At 36.9% G+C, this 23,988-nt stretch overlaps 1 non-coding gene across 1 annotated transcript; it reads right to left on the bottom strand.

The window, feature by feature from the left end:
* Positions 1–22,566: 22,566 nt before the first annotated feature.
* On the bottom strand, positions 22,567–22,673 carry LOC141593736 (small nucleolar RNA R71). Its single transcript, XR_012521804.1, has one exon. It is a non-coding gene; the product is annotated as a small nucleolar RNA R71 (small nucleolar RNA).
* Positions 22,674–23,988: the final 1,315 nt, after the last annotated feature.

The raw sequence follows: 23,988 nt of genomic DNA, 5'->3' as shown, positions 1-23,988 counted from the left end.
CTCTTTCACAGAAGAGAGCATTGGTACATTATTCTCAATAAGTAATATGTTATCAACATATAAGACATGGAGAAACAATTATAGCTCCCACTTATCTTCATGTATAATCATGATTCTTCAATCATGTGAATGAACCCATTCACTATTATCACATGAACGAAAAATATAATCCTTTAAAGCTTGTTTAAGACCATTCTAGGATCACTTAAAAAAGCTACGCATAAGATGTTAGGATTCTTATTTGCCATTCTTCATTAAAATGAAATGCGGCAATTCCTAACATAATTTATCTTGATCAACATCTTTATGTCAATCTTATGCATATGAGTACTCTAAAGCTCTATTTACCTTTAAAGAGACCCTCGCTTTAAATTAATATACTCTTGAGTAACAATTTTTGGATTATAGTGTAATGGCTCGTATGTAACAAGGTCATAATACTATCACTTTCACAAAGTAATATTTTAACCATTAAGACACGTGCGATAAACTCCCACTGAACTATGCTCCTACTCTATCTTTATAGATTATAGTTCAACTATACTCCCACTCTATAGTTCCGTTACTTTCACAAAGTAACACTATAAGATATGTTTGTAGCGATCCAATCTACTCCCACTCTATCTCTCAGAAATACATCTATCTTTTGAGAGATAGCTTTGTGAGTTACGAACATATATATGGTGGAGTATTTGGAGTTTATCTAGACTATGCATTAGCTTTCAAAATGTCATTCCTATCATGGTAGTTTGATTCATGTAATATGCGAGTCATATCCACGTCATTTATTAAATAGACTCTCTATTTTAGGTATTTCCTGGTTGACCATCCGCTTAGAATTACTTGTCCGTTTTGGATTGCAAATTCCCAAAATTGAGTTCAACAACTTAAACCGACTCATATTAGTTTGATGTTATGGGTAGTGACACTAGGTCATAATCCATATTTAATAAATCAAATTCATTACTTAGATCTTTGCCACTATGATCTAATCGTAATGCTTTTAGTACTTTGTTCAATTGGTTCTCTACGTGATTTAGAAATTTCTCAAATTTATCAAATGCTTCACTTTATATTTGATTAAGTAAATATACCCATATTTACTTAAATCATCGTTAAAAGTGACGAAGTAGTCATAAATTCCCCTTGCGGTGATGCTTATTAGAACACATACATCGGCATGTATTAGTCCAAACAAATCACTTGCTCATGTCTCTTTACCACTAAAGAGAGTATAAATCATTTTCTAAAGGAAACAAGATTCGCATATTCCATATGATTGAAAATCAAATGGTTCATTAAATCTAGTCGACACTAGCCTTTTAATGCGTTTCTCATTTATGTAACCTAATCGAAAAAACCAAATGTATAAATCATTTGGATTACTAGTTATGAGTCTTTTGGATTGTATTATGAAGATATCTTTGCTTGAGTTGAAAGGGTCTAAAACTTGTATATCATAAAGATAAGTGACATGGCTCACAGTCATGTATATTTTCAACAAAATACAACAATTGTCTTTGATGGAAAAATAAAAATCCTTTCATGTCTCACATAGAAATGGAAATAAAGTTTTAGACAAAGTGGGTACATAATAACAATTATGTAGATTATAACTCAAAGCTATTAGCAAAAACAAGTACATAAGTCCTTCTTGAAGTGGCGGCTACCCTAGCTCCATTTCCTTGTCGGAGATTCATATCACTCTTGTTTCGCTTTTCCACATTTCCAAGTCCCACTTGGAGTAATAAGTCCAACTTTGATATCTCCCAAATACTTGGGGCAATTTCGCTTCCAATGGCCCATGACATTGCAATAATGACATTCCTCATATGATTGGGCACCCTTCTTGGTCTTGGTTTTGGTAGTCCCACTATCCATTTCCAATTTATTATCAGGCTTGGGTTTCTCACCCATCTTTGCCTTCCCTTTAATAATACCAATATTCCTATCATTTGTAAGGACACTCTTGCTAGAACTCCCACTGAATTTAATATTTCTCCTCGTTTCTTCAAACAAGGATGCCTTGGGTTTAGTTAGATTTTCTTACCAAAGTGGTAGGCATTAATATTGGAGTGGGTGGTGTGGAGGTGGTAAAGAAGCAAAAATTTCCATCCTGACCAATGCCATCGCATAATTCTCTAATCATATCATTGTCATACTCAGAGCATTTTTCATCGAATGTTTGGAGCCATGAATCAATGGTGATTGGTGTAGGAGTATTAGATGAATTCATTGCGTATAATTAGCTACAAAAACGGAAATGAAGGAATAATTAACATCTATCGTTTTAATAATACTTTTAAACAAGTATTGCATTTATATAGTGACCTCTACCCAACTATCATAAATGATTCCGAGATCCAAATTCATATTAATACGGGTACGGTGAGTCGAGTCATCCCTTATTAATATAACTCGGTGGATTAACCTCTTTATCGATTCTACTTCCAGAACTCTCGGTCGATAAAAATTACTCTAATTTTCATCTTTAGCCCGGAACACATGCGACTACGGTCACGAATACTTCCGTTGAGCTCAATCCAAATTTCGATGTAATAACATTTTATTACCCATTTACCCAACGTAACAAGTTTAGTACCCCGGTGAGCCGAATCTACTTCCTTATGAAATTGGGATTCATGGTTTCTACTGTTTGGTAAGGCTAATTCTCAATTATTATATGTGAGAGGTCTTGTCAATTTATTATCTATCACGTTTTAAGTGAAATAAAACAGTGAACTACGATAATTGTAATTGACACGGTCGATGACTCGATATGATATGCATGTGTTGTTATGGCGATTTGGCAATGCATGTAACATATTAAAAGAAATGCAAGGCAATAATAAAATTTCTAGTATGGCCTTCCTAAAATAGAAAATCAAATAATCTATTACATATTCGGAAACCAACTCCTTTGGTCCCTTGAATCTTCAAATGGCACGCTTCCCAAGAACACCGTCTTCGTCGGATCACATTTCCGAATGGCACCGTCTTTGAAGATACTCTATAATTACAAATAATAATAAAAATACAAAGCTATTCCTATTATACATTTGTAAAATGGAAAAACTAGTAAAAATAAAAGTGATACGAGATCACATTAAATTACAACCGAATCAATATTCCCTTTCATTACGGGTAATATTGATTAAAACTAAGGCCATACTAAGATAAAATTACATAATTCAAAATTATATAAATAAAAGACATTTAACAATTGAAATATGCAGCATTATAATATGTATCTATCATGCCAAATTATGTGCCAAATCGCCCAATTTAACTTATATCGTATATATAACCCGGTTTTATGGAAATGCGTGATCGTAACCTTTTAAAATCACAAATTAACACTTAAACCACATCTAAGCTCAAGTTAATTATCCTAACACTTTTAGGACTCAAAAATTAATCATCACTCAATTTTTGACAATAAGTCAACTTGATTTAATTTTTATGCTCATTTTTTTTGACCTTAAAATCATAATATTTATGAAATAAATCCAAATTAAATTACAATAATTTCAAAATTTGAATTTTAAATTTTTGAACATTATGGAATATATGCATGACATTCATAATGTCAAAGAACATGGTTAAAATTTTCGAATTAATTTTGAGAAAATATAGTTGCATTTTATCGGTTTTATCTCATAACAAATCTAAAGTATCCAAAAATTGATCCAATCAATTTTACAACCTTATATCTGATTAGTGGGATATTTATGCAACCAAAAATATTTTTCTCATGCCATGCAATTCGTTTTAGCTATTTATGCTAAAATAGTCACTATTTATGCCATTTTTACTCAAAAAATTCATAAATCATGCTAAATGAGATCATTTCATCTCACAATTTACATATACTCTTTAAATAAAGCATGTGACAACATATTAAAATCTTATAGCCTAATTCAAAATTTAACTATTTTTAACCATTTTACCTCTTTTAATCCATTTTTATCTAATAAAAATCATAAATCATGCAATATTAATTCAATTAATACTAGATTTTACACACTACTTGTAAAATATGCATGTGAGGTCATATAAAAGTTTCAAGGTCAGAGAGTAAGTTTAACCAATTTTAGTCATTTTAACCTCCATTTATGCCATTTTTACACTTAAAATTTATAAATCATTAAATATTAATCACATTAATATGATATTTTACATGCAATACATAAAATATTTATGTGAGGTCATACTAAAATACCACAGCCATTAGTGAAGGTTAACTTATTTTAGTGAATAAAATTTCATTTTACTCATAAAAATGTAATAAAATCACTAAAAATCATTAAAATGAGCAATAAATTTCCATAAATCATAAAAATGACCTAAAAACATTTTAGGACCAGAGTATATAACATGCATAATTATTTCGTGACCTACTCTTATAGATCACGAATTTTTAGTTTTATATGTTATCATTTTAACTCGGAAAAACAATAACCGATTATGCATGCAACATCCTATGCTCTGATACCACTTGTTAGGTTCATATACCTATTATTAGACTCCTCTAATAGTGAACTAATTAACTTCTTAATTATTTGTTCTTTAGATCTAGTGCATGCATAACAAAATAAGAGATTTATGAGGAAAAACAATATCCCTTACATTATATATAGGTTCGAAATATTGGGCACAAATAAGGTCACCTTCCTTATTTGTTCTTGAACTTAATATATATTGGATGATCCTCCAAAAATCCCAAAGTAGAGATTCTCCTCTTGATTGCACCCAAGATTTAACCCTTATCACTTGTGACACCCTCATTCATTGCGGAAAAATAAACACGTAATTCTAGAATAAAACTGCATGGATATGTTTGTAATAGGTTCATTTGGGTAAAAACCTGTAATTTTTAAAACCTGAACCTGTTATAAAAGTATCCAAATGGGAAGGTGTCAAACATGCAAGGTCTAAAATAAATCTCATAATAAAACATCGCTAAAGTCGCGAAACAAAGTTATACAACCCAAATATGATAAAGGGAGACATATGTCCCTGAAAAGTATATAACATAAAAAGTGTTTAAGGGTCACAATAAAATAAAGCCAATCTAGGTCCCAAGGTTACTTTGCTCGCTAGCTCGTCTATGTACCCCATATATGCATCACCTACCTGTCAATCGCATTTTATACAAATACGGAAGCCACAGTCAGTGGGGAGTAACTCCGAGTTCTCCCAGCCACGAAATGTCATAATTAATATAACATGTAAACATAAGAATATGAATATGAATAACACATAGCCTTAGCATATAGATTCTAGACAATCGTACTCATCATGTGAACAACAATATAACAACACATAGTCCTAGCATATGAATACTAGACCGACTCATACTACACTATCATGTGAATCACATAACATCCAGGAATCCAAACTCTATCAACCATAGCCGGCTTGCATCTCACCTTCTATGATTCATAGAATCATCAACAAGAAAGGACAATATATCTAGAGACAGGCATAAGTTCCTAGTACAGTCAATAGTCACTCTGTAACTCTAGTCTATACCACGAGGTAAGGTAAACACCCTAGTCCTAAACATGCGCAGACCTAGCGACATGCGGAAAATACCGCATCCAAGACCCATGATCACACACATGAGTACCCCTTAGGAGTCCACCAAAGGATTGGCTAGTACTTAAGCTGACGACATACTTCTAAGAGTACGTCAGGAAGTCATGCCTTAACTTGGATATAAGCCCACCAAGCTAAGACACAAAGGCTATTAAGCTGTGAACATACACTCGTCAAAGACTATAAGGGCCTATCTATGACGAAGGCCGAAATACTCACCTAGGACTTAGTCCCAGCTTGAATACTTTAGCCCATACCACACAAGACAAGTAGAACACCCAATTAACCATAAGAGGGGCAAAGAGTCCAAACTTGCACACACACAAATGATCATACACACCCTAGCATATGAAAGACTACGCAAGAACATATTCAGCTGACAACCCAACAATATCTCCAATATCAATAATAATCCAAATTCCAGCTAACCAACAGTACCATAATCCATGAGAACAAGCTAAAATGGCAGAGAGGCAACAAGACTCAAGCATAAGGCATCCAAAGCATCCAACAACCAACATATGAAATGATAATTACAAACATCAAGGCATAACATAAAACATCCAATAACAACCAATCTCACCTCAAAGACAAACCCTCGACCCGAATCCCGCGACGGGTCATCGGTCAAATCGAGGCTGACCGGTTTAAACCTAGTTTGACCAAACTCGTTCGGTCAATCTGGCCCAGCTCAGAGTCTTGGCCTACTTTGGCCCAAATCACAAAATTCATCACAATATCATTCTCATGCTATTTCCAATTTCTATCATGTGAACACTATCAACATAAAGAAACATTCCAACTTAAAAAATAACTAATTCCACAAAATTCTCGCATAATAAAATAGCGTAAATAACCGTCTCACACAAGGGTAAACTTTTCTATAAATTTTAATCGATAAAACGACGCCATTTACTCATACGGGCTCCGAATTGAGTGATTCAAGTGGCTAAACCACCTAATTTTTCGATGCCGTTCAATATGTCATATTTTTGGAAACATTGGAAACCATCTTGGTCCGGTACTGACGCGTTCCAGCCAACACGCGGACTTGTCACAACACATAATTCCTCATCCAAATTTGTTCCAAACATTAATATACAAATGGGTAACATAAATTAAACATAAGCATACTCATCTTACTCCATTCATTCATTTATCAACAAGATCGTCTCAAACAACAACAAACAACAACAACAACAAACAACAACAAACAACAAATACAACTACTAATGTGACATTAATTCGTCGAGTAACTCGGAATAGTTACCTTAAGCTAGCAAAGAGACAAGTAATAACTTGAGAAAGCTTCTAAAACCCAAAATTATGCATCATCTTCTACAATATATGAGTTTCCTAACTCATCTTCATATTCTTCACCTATAAGAACAACAAAAACACAATTATTAAGCTTAAATTCGAAAACCCTAAAAGATGAGCCTTAAACAAAAATTGGGGGAAATGAAAATAAAGCTTACTAGTAGATGGGGATTGAAGAGAGGATTCCGAATATATAATTTTTATGCGATTTGGTGGAGAAATGAAAAAGTTATGGTGGATTTAGGGATTGTAAGGAGGATTTTTGAGATGAATTTGGTGTTTGGAAGAAGGAAGTGATAGAATGAGAATTGAGGAAATGAAAGATGAAGAGGAGACCCATGAAGGATGGAGGGTGCATGGTTTGGGGTAGGGTGTTTGGGTGAGTTTCAATTGTTTACGTTTTGGTTCGTTTCGTTTAAATTAGAAATATTCGTCGAACGCGATTTCCGAGAAAATTAAAGTTCTTAAACACGATTTTACTAAAAGATTAAGTACTCATAAGCCCAATATCCAAACTCGTTTACCCAACGACCGTAAGAAATGGGAAAATCCCAATTTTACGACTTTTATCCGAAATCTATTTTATCAAAGGAAAAGGTTTAAATATAGTTTAAATCACTTTTAAACATTTCTAAACTATCAAAAATAATTACATTTCTTCAAAATAAAATAAGATTATATTTTATCAAATAAATTTTATTTCAAATAAATTAATATTAAATTAAAATAGCTTAAAATATTACTTTTAAAATATAATAAAGGTCTTCAAATTTACGGGGTGTTACAATCATCCCTCCTTTTAAGAAGTTTCGTCCCCGAAACTTAGAAGAAGGAACATTGTATATATGTAGGTCTATCTCTTTAAAATCAAGTAAACAAAATCTTCAAAATGTGAACGTATGAAATATAAGTGTCTTTTCAATGGAACGGAATATCCTCGTCGGCCGTTCAAGGACATCAACATTCCAAATCAAAGACATAAAAATATATATATTTTTACACCAACAAATGAGAAAACCAATTATCGGACGTCTCCAACAACGAGCTTTACCACTCATTGACGTTAAAACCAGTGGAAAACATTAGAGCATTCTCAAAAATCTTTAGTTCGAAACTCTATAATAAGGATAATAGCTCCACTAGCTATGACCAAACTCTAACTACGACTTTTAAACAACTAAGCAAGGACTACTAACGCGGAGAATATTCCAGGGAAGGAGAGGAACACTCGAAAGGATAGCTAAAACTCACAAGGATTAGATAAAGTAACGGAAAGTATCTCACGAGAAGGGTTCGGGATATTTAGCTAACATAGAAGGTTCAGGCTCCCAAGTTTCTTCTTCGACATTTCCACAACGCCAAAGGATACGAACTAGGGGCACAACTTTGTTTCTAAGTTGTTTGTTTGCTCTTTCGAGGATTCGGATTGGCCTTTCTTCCAAAGTCAAGCTAGGTTCCAAATCTGGGATTTCTTCTTGAATAACATGGCTCGGATCACTAATGTACTTCCTCAACTGAGATACATGGAAGACATTATGAACCTTGCTCAAATTCGGGGGCAACTCCAAACGGTAAGCAACGGGACCAATCTTCTCAAGCACACGGAAAGGTCCAATGTATTTGGGACTCAGCTTTCCTTTCACACCAAACCGTTTCACCCCTTTCATAGGTGATACCTTAAGGAACACTCGATCATCAACCTCAAAGGTAAGTGGTCGACGACGGACATCAGCATAAGATTTCTGTCGGTCTTGAGCGGTTTTCATACGCTCTCGAATGATCTGAACCTGATTGATGGTCTCAGTCACCAAATCGGGTCCCAACACATGAGCATCTTGGACTTGATCCCAACAAACAGGACTACGACACTTCCTACCGTACAAAGCCTCATAAGGTGACATTTTGATAGAGGAATGATAGCTATTGTTGTAGGAGAATTCGACAAGAGGTAAAAATTTCTCCCAAGAAGTGTGGAAGTCTAAAGCACAAGCACGGAGGAGGTCCTCTAAAGTCTGGATAGTCCTCTCGGTCTGCCCATATGTAGCGGCATGAAAAGCGGTACTCATCAGTAGCTTACTACCCATGGCTTCTTGCAAAGCAGTCCAGAAACGGGAACAGAATCTAAGGTCACGATCTGAAACTATATCCTTAGGCACTCCATGGTAGCGTACTATCTCTTTCACGTAGGCACCAGCTAGGACATCTAATTTCCATGTCTCCTTGATAGGTATAAACCTAGCACATTTGGTCAATCGATCTACAACCACCCAAACCGCATCTTTTCCGCTAGCAGTCTTAGGTAAAGCCATCACAAAGTCCATGGAGATGGACTCCCATTTCCAAAGGGGAACATCCAAAGGTTGTAGCAAACCCCAGGTTTCGATGCTCAATCTTCACTTTCGACGGGTAAGACACTTGCTAACATACTCTAGGACATCAATCTTCATCCTAGGCCACCAAAAACTGTAATCTCAAGTCTTTATACATCTTGTCACCACCAGGATGAATAGAGTAAGGAGAAAGGTGAGCTTCATCAAGGATCTTCTTCCTCAACTCGGCTACTCTCGGAACATACATCCTACCTTGGTAACGAAGGTATCCATCACTATCCACCACACAATCCTTAGCTTGCCCAAGTTGGATTTTTGCTTGAATGGACTTGAAAGTAGCATCCTCAGGTAGGCAAGTACGGATCTCACGGTAAAAATCGGGTTCTGCACTCAAGGCACTAAGATAGTCAAAGCCCTTCCCAACAAGGCTTATCCCTAGCTTTTGAAATTCCGTGGTAAGTTCATCAGGTAACACACGGATAGTGCTCAAAGAGTGACTAGTCTTCCTATTCAAAGCATCGGCCACCACATTTGCTTTCCCTTCATGATAAATCAACTCGGCATCATAATCATTCACCAACTCTAGCCATCTTCTTTGCCTCATATTCAATTCTTTCTGGGTAAAGATACACCTCAAACTCTTATGATCGGTATAAATGCGGCAATGAACTCCAATAAGGTAATGCCTCCATGTCTTCAAGGCATGTACAACGTCGGCTAATTCAAGATCATGAGTCGGATAGTTCACCTCGTGAACCCTCAGTTGTCGAGAAGCATAAGCAATAACCCTTCGATTTTGCATCAAGACACAACCTAAACCATGCTTTGAAGCATCACAATAAACATCGTAGTCCACACCATCCTCAGGTAAGGTCAACAAGGATGTCAAAGATAGAGTTTCATAGGTTATGAGTTTCAAACTTAAAGGCGGAGCATGATGAAGCGAGAAAGAGAGGTATGAATGGTAACCCTTATGGTCAAAGAAGAAAGGAATTAGACAACAAAGAAACGCCAGGTACTGAAACCTCAAACAACAACATCATCCTAAACGGTTCCAAAAACTTCCTAACATTAAAATTTATAACCACAACACTTCCAAGGATTTCCTCAAAACACTCATGTTACTTCATCCTAAGCAATTCCGTGAAACAAGGTACTCCACTATAAGTGTGATCTCATCACTCCAAACCCTCAAACATCCACAAACAACTCCCACAACATCATGGTCAGCACTCCAACAAAGCTATACTCGTATCCAAAGTGATCATGGAAGCCAATCAAAAACTCGACTTACTTAGTCAATTCTACATCCTCAAATCCACCATTCAATTTCATCCATTTTAAGTCAAGTTCTAAGCACTGGCATCCCAAGACACGTCTCACTACACTTCCCAAGCCTTTCTAATCCCAAACATAAACAACAAAGCCAAGTTCCATAACCTTAGCAACAAGAGCAACTCACACTCGTTAACACAAATAACTCCACTAAACAACCACACTCCCTTTATCAAGGAACTAGGTATAAGAATCACTAAGTATGTCTCATCACACTACCTAAGTCTTTCCAACATCAAATCCTCTCAAAACCAGGTTTAAGGGTCAGACACAAACAATCTCCTCAAAAGTCGAATTTTCCAACCAAGGTCAACATTCCTCAAGAGAAAGAGTACTATCAAAAGGCGTTAAGGAAGGATAAGTAAGGAACAAAGGACAAGTTAGGAGGGTACAAGAGTAACTTTCAAGGAAAGAGAAAAGAGAGTTTAGAAGAAGAATAAGCACCAAGATATAAAGAATAAGGCAAGGTACACAAAGAATGAGAAACATCTTCGAGGAAGTAGAAGCATTCTTCAAAGGTAAACACATCTTCAGTCCTCAGTAATAGGCACCAAATCTTGATCTTCATGTAGGTAAGCTCACGGTCATTGATCGAAGGGCACAACAATTATTAAGTGACAATCAACAAACACGTTAGAACCTAACAAAGAGCAAGCACACTTCAGACTACAACATAAGGTCCTAAGTCTACCCATCCTACCCATCTCTCAAGTTTATTATTTTAAGGTCAAGTTATTTATATTGGGGTGCACAAACGTGCGTCGGGAGCAAATATGCTCTGATACCAACTGTTTCACCCTCATTCATTGCGGAAAAATAAACACGTAATTCTAGAATAAAACTGCATGGATATGTTTGTAATAGGTTCATTTGGGTAAAAACCTGTAATTTTTAAAACCTGAACCTGTTATAAAAGTATCCAAATGGGAAGGTGTCAAACATGCAAGGTCTAAAATAAATCTCATAATAAAACATCGCTAAAGTCGCGAAACAAAGTTATACAACCCAAATATGATAAAGGGAGACATATGTCCCTGAAAAGTATATAACATAAAAAGTGTTTAAGGGTCACAATAAAATAAAGCCAATCTAGGTCCCAAGGTTACTTTGCTCGCTAGCTCGTCTATGTACCCCATATATGCATCACCTACCTGTCAATCGCATTTTATACAAATACGAAAGCCACAGTCAGTGGGGAGTAACTCTGAGTTCTCCCAGCCACGAAATGTCATAATTAATATAACATGTAAACATAAGAATATGAATATGAATAAGACATAGCCTTAGCAAATAGATGCTAGACAATCGTACTCATCATGTGAACAACAATATAACAACACATAGTCCTAGCATATGAATACTAGACCGACTCATACTACACTATCATGTGAATCACATAACATCCAGGAATCCAAACTCTATCAACCATAGCCGGCTTGCATCTCACCTTCTATGATTCATAGAATCATCAACAAGAAAGGACAATATATCTAGAGACAGGCATAAGTTCCTAGTACAGTCAATAGTCACTCTGTAACTCGAGTCTATACCACGAGGTAAGGTAAACACCCTAGTCCTAAACCTGCGCAGACCTAGCGACATGCGGAAAATACCGCATCCAAGACCCATGATCACACACATGAGTACCCCTAAGGACTCCACTAAAGGATTGGCTAGTACTTAAGCTGACCACATACTTCTAAGAGTACATCAGGAGGTCATGCCCTAACATGGATATAAGCCCACCAAGCTAAGACCCAAAGGCTATTAAGCTGTGAACATACACTCGTCAAAGACTATAAGGGCCTATCTATGACGAAGGCCGAAATACTCACCTAGGACCTAGTCCCAGCTTGAATACTTTAGCCCACACCACACAAGACAAGTAGGACACCCAATTAACCATAAGAGGGGCAAAGAGTCCAAACTTGCACACACACAAATGATCATACACACCCTAGCATATGAAAGACTACGCAAGAGCATATTCAGCTGACAATCCAACAATATCTCCAATATCAATAATAATCCAAATTCACTAACCAACGATTACCATAATCCATGAGAACAAGCTAAAATGGCAGAGAGGCAACAAGACTCAAGCATAAGGCATCCAAAGCATCCAACAACCAACATGTGAAATGATAATTACTAACATCAAGGCATAACATAAAACATCCAATAACAACCAATCTCACCTCAAAGACAAACCCTCGACCCGAGTCCCGCGACGGGTCATCGGTCAAATCGAAGCTGACCGGTTTAAACCTAGTTTGACCAAACTCGTTCGGTTAATCTGGCCCAGCTCATAGTCTTGGCCTACTTTGGCCCAAATCACAAAATTCATCACAATATCATTCTCATGCTATTTCCAATTTCTATCATGTGAACACTATCAACATAAAGAAAATATTCCAACTTACAAAATAACTAATTCCACAAAATTCTCGCATAATAAAATAGCATAAATAACCGTCTCACACAAGGGTAAACTTTTCTATAAATTTTAATCGATAAAACGACGCCATTTACTCATACGGGCTCCGAATTGAGTGATTCAAGTGGCTAAACCACCTAATTTTTCGATGCCGTTCAATCTGTCATATTTTTGGAAACATTGGAAACTGTCTCTGTCAGGTACTGACGCGTTCCAGCCAACACGCGGACTTGTCACAACACATAATTCCTCATCCAAATTTGTTCCAAACATTAATATACAAATGGGTAACATAAATTAAACATAAGCATACTCATCTTACTCCATTCATTCATTTATCAACAAGATCGTCTCAAACAACAACAAACAACAACAACAACAACAACAACAAACAACAACAAACAACAAATACAACTACTAATGTGACATTAATTCGTCGAGTAACTCGGAATAGTTACCTTAAGCTAGCAAAGAGACAAGTAATAACTTGAGAAAGCTTCTAAAACCCAAAATTATGCATCATCTTCTACAATATATGAGTCTCCTAACTCATCTTCATATTCTTCACCTATAAGAACAACAAAAACACAATTATTAAGCTTAAATTCGAAAACCCTAAAAGATGAGCCTTAAACAAAAATTGGGGGAAATGAAAATAAAGCTTACTAGTAGATGAGGATTGAAGAGAGGATTCCGAATATATAATTTTTATGCGATTTGGTGGAGAAATGAAAAAGTTATGGTGGATTTAGGGATTGTAAGGAGGATTTTTGAGATGAATTTGGTGTTTGGAAGAAGGAAGTGATAGAATGAGAATTGAGGAAATGAAAGATGAAGAGGAAACCCATGGAGGATGGAGGGTGCATGGTTTGGGGTAGGGTGTTTGGGTGAGTTTCAATTGTTTACGTTTTGGTTCGTTTCGACGGAAATTAGAAATATTCGTCGAACGGGATTTCCGAGAAAATTAAAGTTCTTAAACACGATTTTACTAAAAGATTAAGTACTCATAAGCCCAATATCTAAACTAGTTTACCCAACGACCGTAAGAAATGGGAAAATCCCAATTTTACGACTTTTATCCGAAATCTATTTTATCAAAGGAAAAGGTTTAAATATAGTTTAAATCACTTTTTAACATTTCTAAACTATCAAAAATAATTACATTTCTTCAAAATAAAATAAGATTATATTTTATCAAATAAATTTTATTTCAAATAAATTAATATTAAATTAAAATAGCTTAAAATATTACTTTTAAAATATAATAAAGGTCTTCAAATTTACGGGGTGTTACATCACTACTAAATAATACGTGCTAGATATTTTTTTAGTAGTCTACCTTAAAATTGATTATTAATACTCGTATATTATAATAATAATATTAGTAATCTTTATGAACAATTTAGATTGAATCTTCTCATATTTTTAGAGAAAGATTAAAGAGTAGAGTGAATAATGCATAAGGTTTTTGCATGTAATGTGTAAGAATAATGATAAGAGAACAATATTCTCTTAATAAGAGGAGGGAGCACGGTTGGAGCATGCATCAAATGCCAAGGATTGCATCTCCCTTTATGCTTTTTCTTTTCACAAGATAGTAGGTTGTGTAAGATGTGTAAGAGTAGGTGTAAGGCTAGTTGTAGGTGGGCATCATCAAGCTATTTTATCAAATAAATTAAAACAACCATAACCCACTAATACTCCCTCCATTTCGGTCCATCATATAAAATGGACTACCGTTTTATTTTGTCAATTTGTCACTTGTCACACAATATGTTACATGTAGTATGTTACATGTTATTAATTAATTTAATGCATATTTATCACATAAATATCATTTTATAAATTAATTAAATTACATACAACAAATTGACTAGTGATACTTGATCACATAAATAAAATAGGTCATTTAATTATAATTCACAACATCTTGTAATTATAACTAACCATTCATTCTTATCTCTATTGTTCCTCAAACAATAAACAATTTCAGTAATAAAACATTTTTATTACTAAAATATATCTTATTTAATCCCATTACAATAAGATTTCAATTTTCTCTCTCACAATTTAATTGTTCAATTTTAAGGAATTGATTAACTTGTTGATGTGACCATAATTAGCGCACATTTAGTCCCCGAATTAGCCTCGTTCCCATGCTTTTTAGTGCATATTTGGGTCATTTATTATCTTTAGTTCTTTGTTTTGCATATTCTTTGAGATTTTGATCCCTTGGTAGGAAAGGAGTAAGAATCTTGCATTTTCATGGCAAAACGAGGCTAAATTGATCGAATCCAATGACCAAGCATCAAGGAGAGACAAGATTAGAAGGCCTTTGTACATATGATAGTAGATGAGCAATGTTGAGAAAGGATCCTTGATTCCCCTAGGAAATCCCCAAGGAATTTATGAAGAAAAGGGAAGAAAAGAAGAAGGAATTGTGCTGAACTACAATCCGAGCGGATTGTCTCCAATCCGTCCGTCTCCTCACAGCACAATCCGAGCGGTTTCTTCCAAAGACGCTCGGATTGCACCGCCACAATCTGCCCGGATTCCCTCGAATCCGCTCGGGTTCCTTCGCCAGAATCCGCCCGTCCCGACCCTAATCCGCACGGATTCCTTCACAGCCGATTTCCTCTTCTCCAAGCAACAAAGAAAGAAGCCCTTCCTTCGAAAAATACCGGCTCCTCCTTGCTCAATCTAAAAAGTGTAATTACTAGTTTAGCCCTTAGTTAACCCTAATGCATCCTCCCTAATTTTCACTATAAATACCCCATTAGTCTAATTAGAGGTGCATGTTCTTCTTATCAATAATTATAGTAGTTAATATCAATCAAATCTCTCTTTAATATTGTAATCAAGTATTAATCAAGTTTTAATCCAAGTTTTAGTTCTTTAATCTCTCTCTTGTTCATCCTTTATTTTGGGTAATTGAAGATTATTTGGGTTATTATTGGGAGATTGACAACCTCTCAATCAAACATCAAGTACTTCTATTATTTTTGCTTTGTTATTGGAATCATTACTAGGTATAATCTCTTAATCCCTTTTTAATTATTGCTAATTACTTTTATTTGTTCATCATGTTTCACTTTGTTAGTATGATTGACAACCTTGCTAGCATGTTCAATATGATGATGAGTGAGTAGTCTCTTAGCTAGGGTTAATGGGTGATTAGGGGAAACCAACATGGGGAATGATTCATGCTTAAATTAATATGCTTTCATGTTTTATTTGCTTGCTTGTTTTGATCTCAACTCATGCACATGTTATGTTTGATGAAATGCTAAGACTATGAATCCTTGCATTTACCACCATCACCTATCTTTTCAATGAGACTTGTAAGACATAAACCAACTCGAGTCTCATTAGACCATGCATGTTGTTGAGTAGGTGAAGAAAAGAAAGACAGGAAACTAAATTGTGAAGAAGATTATTGTTATTGAATGAATGAAAGCAACGTACAATATGCCAACTTATATACAAATATTGTACCACTAAATTAGGTAACATCATGCTAACAAATCTCCTAATATAAGGCAACTGAATAACCAAAAACATATATACCCTAAACTGAAGATATGGTCAATAATTTACAATATCGTATAATATCGTATCGCATATTCCTCATTACTCCCCCTCAAGTTGGAGCACTAGGGGACCATATGCCCAACTTGGACTGAAGGTAATGGAAAGCGTTCCTGCCAAGCTTTAGTAAATAGGTCGGCAACTTGCTCTTTGCTTCGTACATGGGAAAGCGTAATTGCACCTTGAACAATGTGGTGTCGAATGAAATGCAAATCAATCTCGATATGTTTTGTTCGATCATGAAAAACTGGATTTTTTGCTATCTTCATTGCAGCTTCATTGTCACATAATAATTTCATAGACTGTGTATGATTAATCCCCAACGACTTAAGAAACGACTTAAGCCATAAAACTTCACTAGTCACAGCTGCTAGCGCTCTGTATTCTGCTTCCGCCGTCGATCTTGCAACCGTGACCTGTTTCTTCGCTTTCCATGAAATTGGAGAACTACCCAAACAAACATAGTACCCTGTTATGGACCTTCGTGTTAAGGGACATTTAGCATGATCAGAGTCGGAATAGCCCCTAATTCGGAGGTCACAGTCCTTTGCAATCACAATGCCTTTACCTGGTTCTCCCTTGATGTACCGAACAACCCTCTTAGCTGCCTCAAGATGTTCTTCTCGCGGAGCGTGGACAAATTGGCTCAATATATGCACTGCATAAATTAAGTCGGGTCTTGTAATAGTCAAATAAATTAACTTCCCGACAATTCTCCTATATTTAATCGGGTCATTCAGTATTCTACCATCTGCTAGGGCCAAATTATGATGAGGTTGAATCGGAGTATCTACCGGTTTAGCACCCTCCAGTCCGGCTTCCTTGATAATATCAAGTGCATATTTTCTCGACTAAGGAAACAGCCCTGTGAGCCATTCGCTACTTCGATGCCTAGGAAGTATTTGAGTCTTCCTAAGTCTTTAATGCCAAATTTCTGATCAAGAAACAACTTCAGTCGGGTGCTTTCCTTTTCATTGTCACTTACAACTATCATGTCGTCGACGTATACTAACACACCAAGGAAAATGCCATCTTTGTTATAAGTAAATAATGAATAATCCGCGGTGATTGTTCAAAGCCGTACCTTGTTAGCGAATTTGTCAATTTCTCGAACCGGTTTCTCGAAGCTGCTTCAAGCCATATATGGATTTCTTCAATTTGCACACCTTAGTTTGTGCCGCCTTATGAAAACCAGGTGGCATTCTCATAAAAACTTCCTCATGTAAGTCCCCATGGAGAAACGCATTATTTACATCTAGTTGAGAAATAGACCATCCTTTTGCCACCGCCACTGCGAGCAAACATCGAACACTTGTCATCTTTGCAACGGGAGCGAAGGTTTCGTGATAGTCGACTCCCTCTACCTGTGTGTATCCCTGAGCTACTAGGCGTGCTTTGTATCTCTCGACACTTCCATCTGCCTTATATTTGACTTTATACACCCATCTACAACCAATTGCACGCTTGCCTCGAGGAAGATCAACAATGGACCAGGTACCATTTTTCTCAAGTGCTTCGAATTCTTGCATCATAGCAGTTCTCCATTCGGCCTTTTGAGATGCTTCAGCATAGTTTTCCGGTTCAACAATTTCATTTATCTTCGCCATAAAACTCCTGTAATTGTTAGAAAAATAATTGGAAGTGACAAAATTGGCCATAGGGTAACGAGTACCTTTCTTTGAGGAAGATGACGGGTGGTGTGAGCAATTGATGAAGTGGGGTCTATAACTCGAGTAGATTTGCAGTAATAATCTTTCTTCCACAATGGCTCAAATTTTTCTCTAGCTCCTCTGCCCATGGGTTCATTTCTCTTTGTATTATTGTCTTCTCCTTCTCGCCCTTCAACACCTTGCCTTTCCCCTGTATCTCGAATATTGGATTTGAATATGTTGTTGCTCGATCGAGTGTTATTCGTATTGGGTGATTCAACTGGACATGTTGTTGTTGATCGAGTGTTATTCGTATTGGGTTGATCCAAGGAACTGGTATTGGGTGTTGTTGGACTATGGGCGGCATTGTTTTGTCTAATTTCGGTCATGGTATTCTTAATGGGTTGGACTTCTTCAATAAAGAAATCTTCCATGTGGTTATTGGATGTGCTAGAGGTTGGTTCAAATTTGTCATGTTGTTCTGTTATTTCCGCAAAAGGATAAATATGCTCATAAAAAACGACATCACGTGACTCAAAAATTCGACATTTTTTAAGATCGTAGACCTTCCATCCTTTCTTGCTATGTGGGTACCCAATAAAGATACATCGTTTTCCCTTTCGATAAATTTGTCTCGTGGCTTGTCTTTATTATGAACATAGCATAGACTACCTAGGACACGAACATGATCAAGTGACGGTGGTGTACCATGTAAAATCTCATACGGTGTACGACCATCTAACACCCTTGTTGGTGTTCTATTTATTAAATAAGCGGCCGTTAACACACACTCACCCCAAAATTTTATTGGCAAATTTGCTTGAAACATCAAGGCCCGTGCCTTCTCTAGGATATGTCTATGTTTTCGCTCCACTCTCCCATTTTGTTGCGGGGTATCGACATTACTAGTTTGAAAAACAATTCCTTCTTCTTTATAATATGATTTTAATGGTCCCGAAAGAAATTCAGTGCCATTGTCACTCTGAACTATCTTAACGTGTTTTTCAAATTGGGTTTTAACCATCTTGCAAAAGTTAATCATCAACTCATTCACTTCGCCCCGATCTTTCATAAGGTATACCCACACAGCCCTACTTTTATCATCAACAATGGTAAGGAAAAATTGGGCTCTGTCAAACTTTGGTCCGGTATCCGCCCCAAATATCACAAAGTGTATAAGATTAAACAAATCAGCACTACGTTTATTATTCAACTTAAAAACCAAACGGGTTTGTTTAGCACGACAACATGGATCACAAACATTATTCGAGTCCCAAAACATATTAAAACCAACTAAGTTCGAGAAAAGAGGTAAAATACTATTTGATGGATGCCCGAGCCGTCTATGCCAAAGTCGAACATCTCTATGAGTATCTACCCGGGCTGCCATTTCCTTCTCCGTCTTCAAATAATAGACCCCGTCAATATGCTCACCTCGTCCAATCTTCATCCTCGTAGATTGGTCCTGTATCACACAATGGTCGTTATAAAAAGTCACTGTACAATTATTCTCTTTAATTAATTGTTGAACGGAAATAAGGTCGCATTTTAAAGACGGGACTAAAAGGACATCTTTCAAAATGAAATTTTTGTTGATGACGACACTGCCGTGCTCATGAGCAATGATAGTAGAACCATCAGGAAGTCCCACCGTGGACTGTTTCCGGCTGTGGATATTTCGTAGTACCTCTCTTCTTCCTGTCATGTGGTGCGAGGCACCACTATCGAGTAACCAACTAACATCATTAATATTTATACCTGAATTTTTAGAACTATTTTCACCAGGATTTCTCAAAAGAGCTCGTAGCTGTGTCAATTCTTCCACCGAGAGGTCCTGCTTGCTTGTGTCTTCCTCATCAACGTTAGTTGCATTGGCTCGCTGGTAATTTCCACGGCTGCCACGACCTCTGCCGCGTCGACCGCGACCTCTTCCTCGACCATTACCTGGTTTATGCCAGCAACGATCCTCTGTATGCCAGGGTTTAGTGCAGTAACCGCAATAAAAGATCTTGCTCTGTTCATCTTGCTCTCCAGTCGCTGCATCCGACCTACTACGCATACTGGTATCCACGACCTTGCTAGCCATGGCAGCCTCGACAGCTTCTTCTTTCTCTTTTGTAACTGCTCGATGGCGTTCTTCTCTTAAAACAAGGGCATATGCCCTGCTCAAGGAGGTCACCTCGTCCTCCATAAGTAAATGGGTTCTTAAATTCCCATAGAGACTACTATCGAGTCCCATTAAAAATTGGTGTACCTTTTCTTCCTCACGTTCCTTATTCATAGCTGCAGCGGCTCCACAAGTGCAAGTGGGAACCTTCGAGTAACTAGCCAATTCGTCCCAAATCGCCTTCAATTGAGTATAATAATTGACCACAGACTGATTCTTGGCTTGTTTGCAATCAATGAGGTCTCCCTTTAATTGATGGACTCGTGGTGCATTTCCACTGGCAAAGCGTTCTCTTAACTCCTTCCAAATCTCCGGAACAGTCCCGGAAAAAGTGATACTAGGCTGGAGTTCTTCTTCAATCACATTCCGTAACCAAGCTTTTACCATGGCATTATCGCCTCCAAGCGACGGATTCCATGGTCTCTGCCGCACCTTCTTTGAGAATTGGTTTGTTTATTGTGCCTTCCACAAAAGCCAATTTATTTTTAGCATCAAGTCCATTACGGACTGCATCCGCCCATAATTCATAATTGTTGCCATTGAATTTGATAGTAGTTAAATGGAGATTTGTATTTTCACTCGGATGCAAAAATAATGGTGATGTTGGGGCAATTGTGTTGCTTTCGTTTTTGGAATCGTTTTTGGAATTTCCGTCTTTCGTCATTGTGAAAATTATTGAAGAAAATTTCACCAGGATCAAAAAATTGCTCTTGATGCCATGAAGAAAAGAAAGACAGGAAACTAAATTGTGAAGAAGATTATTGTTATTGAATGAATGAAAGCAACGTACAATATGCCAACTTATATACAAATATTGTACCACTAAATTAGGTAACATCATGCTAACAAATCTCCTAATATAAGGCAACTGAATAACCAAAAACATATATACCCTAAACTGAAGATATGGTCAATAATTTACAATATCGTATAATATCGTATCGCATATTCCTCATTAGTAGGGAAGACTAAGTCGACTTGTAGGTGTTGTACAATCTAATCGATTCGGCTCCGGGACCCAAACTTTCCTGGGATTGTAAGATATAACCCAACTCAATCCATCACAACAATAATTGCTTGCTTATAATTTGAGAACATGTTTGTATGATCAATTCCCATGATTCCCCTATGATCCCATGACACCCTAATGCTTTTTAATCAATTGTTTACACCCCTTTTAATTCATCTTGCTAGTTTATTTTCATTGCTATTTTAGTTAGTGACCTTCTACATCAACCCAAATTGTGACACCCCTAAGACACCACTAGTTTCAATAGAAATCTCATCTCAATTCCCGTCCCTTGGGATCCGACCTTTACTTGCCTCTTTACTAATTGTAGAGTTGTTTTGTGAAGTTATAAATTGTGTTTTGATTCGACCGTGACCCAACGACCACATCTATTTGTGAACACGAAACGGACCCGATCAAAAATGGCGCCGTTGCCGGGGACGGTGTTAGCTTGATTTAGATTTCTTTACATTGTTATTAGTTGTGTTTTTTCTTTGCCTTGGGGAAGTAAAACTCCTCAAGGTTTGTTCTAATTGTTTTCAAGTTGTTTGATATTTTGCATGTCTAGAAGATCACAAGGTGACTTGTTACCTTTTGATCGTGAAATTGAAAGAACCTTAACAAACAATAGGAGACTTGCTAGGAGGAATTTGAGAGGTATTAGTGAAGTTATTCAACCAACTATTGAGTTCATCAACCCTTTCGCAATAGAAGGAGAGGAGAACCCATTACACAATACCCCACAAAATCAACCTACAATGCCTAAGTTTTCATCACACTCCGTACCCACCGAGGAGAACCTACCCAATGGTACTCCTACACCACAACATCTAACCGGAAATTTTATTGCCAAATCCGCCTTTATCCAATTAGTCGAAAGGAGCCAATTTGGGGGGATGCCTAGTGAAGACCCTCATTCTCATATGGAAACCTTTTGCGACTATTGTGATGCGATTTCTCAAACCGGTGTAACTCAAGACCAAATTCGATGGGTCTTATTTCCTTTTTCTCTAATTGGCACCATGAAACAATGGTTGAAAGGCCTTGATAAGGCCACTCTCGGAATTGATTCTTGGAAGAAATTGGCTCTAGCTTTCTACAAAAAATTCTACCCACCGGAAAAGACTAACATGCTAAGAGCTCAAATTACGGGTTTTAAGCAAAGGGATGAAGAATCTTTGTATGAAGCTAGGGAGCGGTTCAAAGGAATTTGTCGCTCATGTCCTCACCATGGACTTAGCGAATGGTTCTTGGTACAACAATTTTGGAATGGTTTATATGAAGATTCAAGGAACATTCTCAACATGGGATCGAATGGAATGTTCACCGAAGTTGATGACAATCAAACATGGAACAAGATTGAGGAAATGGCGGTCCATAATTCATAATATAGTAGACCTCGCAAGGCTACTAGAGGAGGAAAGCATGAAGTGGACTCCGTTACACAATTGGGTGCTCAACTTAGTGCTCACATTGACACAATCAATTTGAAGTTTGAAAAAGCTATGGCTAGACTTGAAGAAGTCTCAAAATCACCAAAGCATCATGTTAATGCCATGACGGCATCCTCATCAATCCCAAGTGGGATATGTGAGAATTGTGGAACTTTGGGACATGACCAAAGTGAATGTAGGGGAACAAATGAACAAGTGAATGCTTTCCAAGCATACAAGAGTGGTACCCCTTATTCAAATTATTACAATGAGAATACCAAATTCCATCCAAATCTCTCATACAAAAGCCAAAATGTTCAAAACCCTCAAACAACATACACTCCACCACCCATGAGAAACCAAAATCAAAGACCCTTTTACAATCAAAATCAAGGTTACCAAAATCAAAATCCATACAATCACCAAAATGACCAAGGTTTTGATGTCCAAAAAGCGGTCCTCCAAATGCAAAAGAATCAACAAGAGTTTTCCACTCAAATGCAAAAAGATAGCCAAGCAAAGGAAACCACCATCAACAACATCCTAGCTCACACCAAGATGTTGGAAACCCAATTGACTCAACTAGCATCTTCAAGCTCACAAAGACAAAAGGGGCAATTACCACCTCAAAGTAATCCCCCAAGACATGAAACGGTTAGTGCCATTCACTTGAGAAGTGGTACAAGGTATGAAGCACCGAAGAAGCAAGTTGAGGATGAAGTTGTGGAAGCTAGTGATAAGGAAGAAATTGTGCAAAACTCCAAAGATGGAGAATCATCAAGAGAAGGAAGTTCAAAGAAAGATGAAGACAAAGTCAAGGAGAAGGAGCCCGTTGTGATTAGACTTCCTTTTCCAAGTCGTCAAGCCAAGCCCAAATTTGATGATCAACTTGGGAAGTTTATGGAAATTGTGAAGAATTTGGAAGTCTCGATTCCTTTCACGGAATTAATCAATCACGTGCCGGCCTATGCAAAATACATGAAAGATATCCTCACAAAGAAGAAGTCAATCCGGAAACTTGAGACTATCGCCTTCACTAAGGTGAGTAGTGCAATACTTCAAGGGAGTTCACCTCCAAAACTAAAAGATCCGGGAAGCTTCTCAATACCGTGTACCATT

Source organism: Silene latifolia, chromosome 7 (assembly GCF_048544455.1).
Source record: "Silene latifolia isolate original U9 population chromosome 7, ASM4854445v1, whole genome shotgun sequence".
Classification (NCBI taxonomy): domain Eukaryota; kingdom Viridiplantae; phylum Streptophyta; class Magnoliopsida; order Caryophyllales; family Caryophyllaceae; genus Silene; species Silene latifolia.
This window is presented reverse-complemented; position numbering and strand designations above follow the sequence as displayed.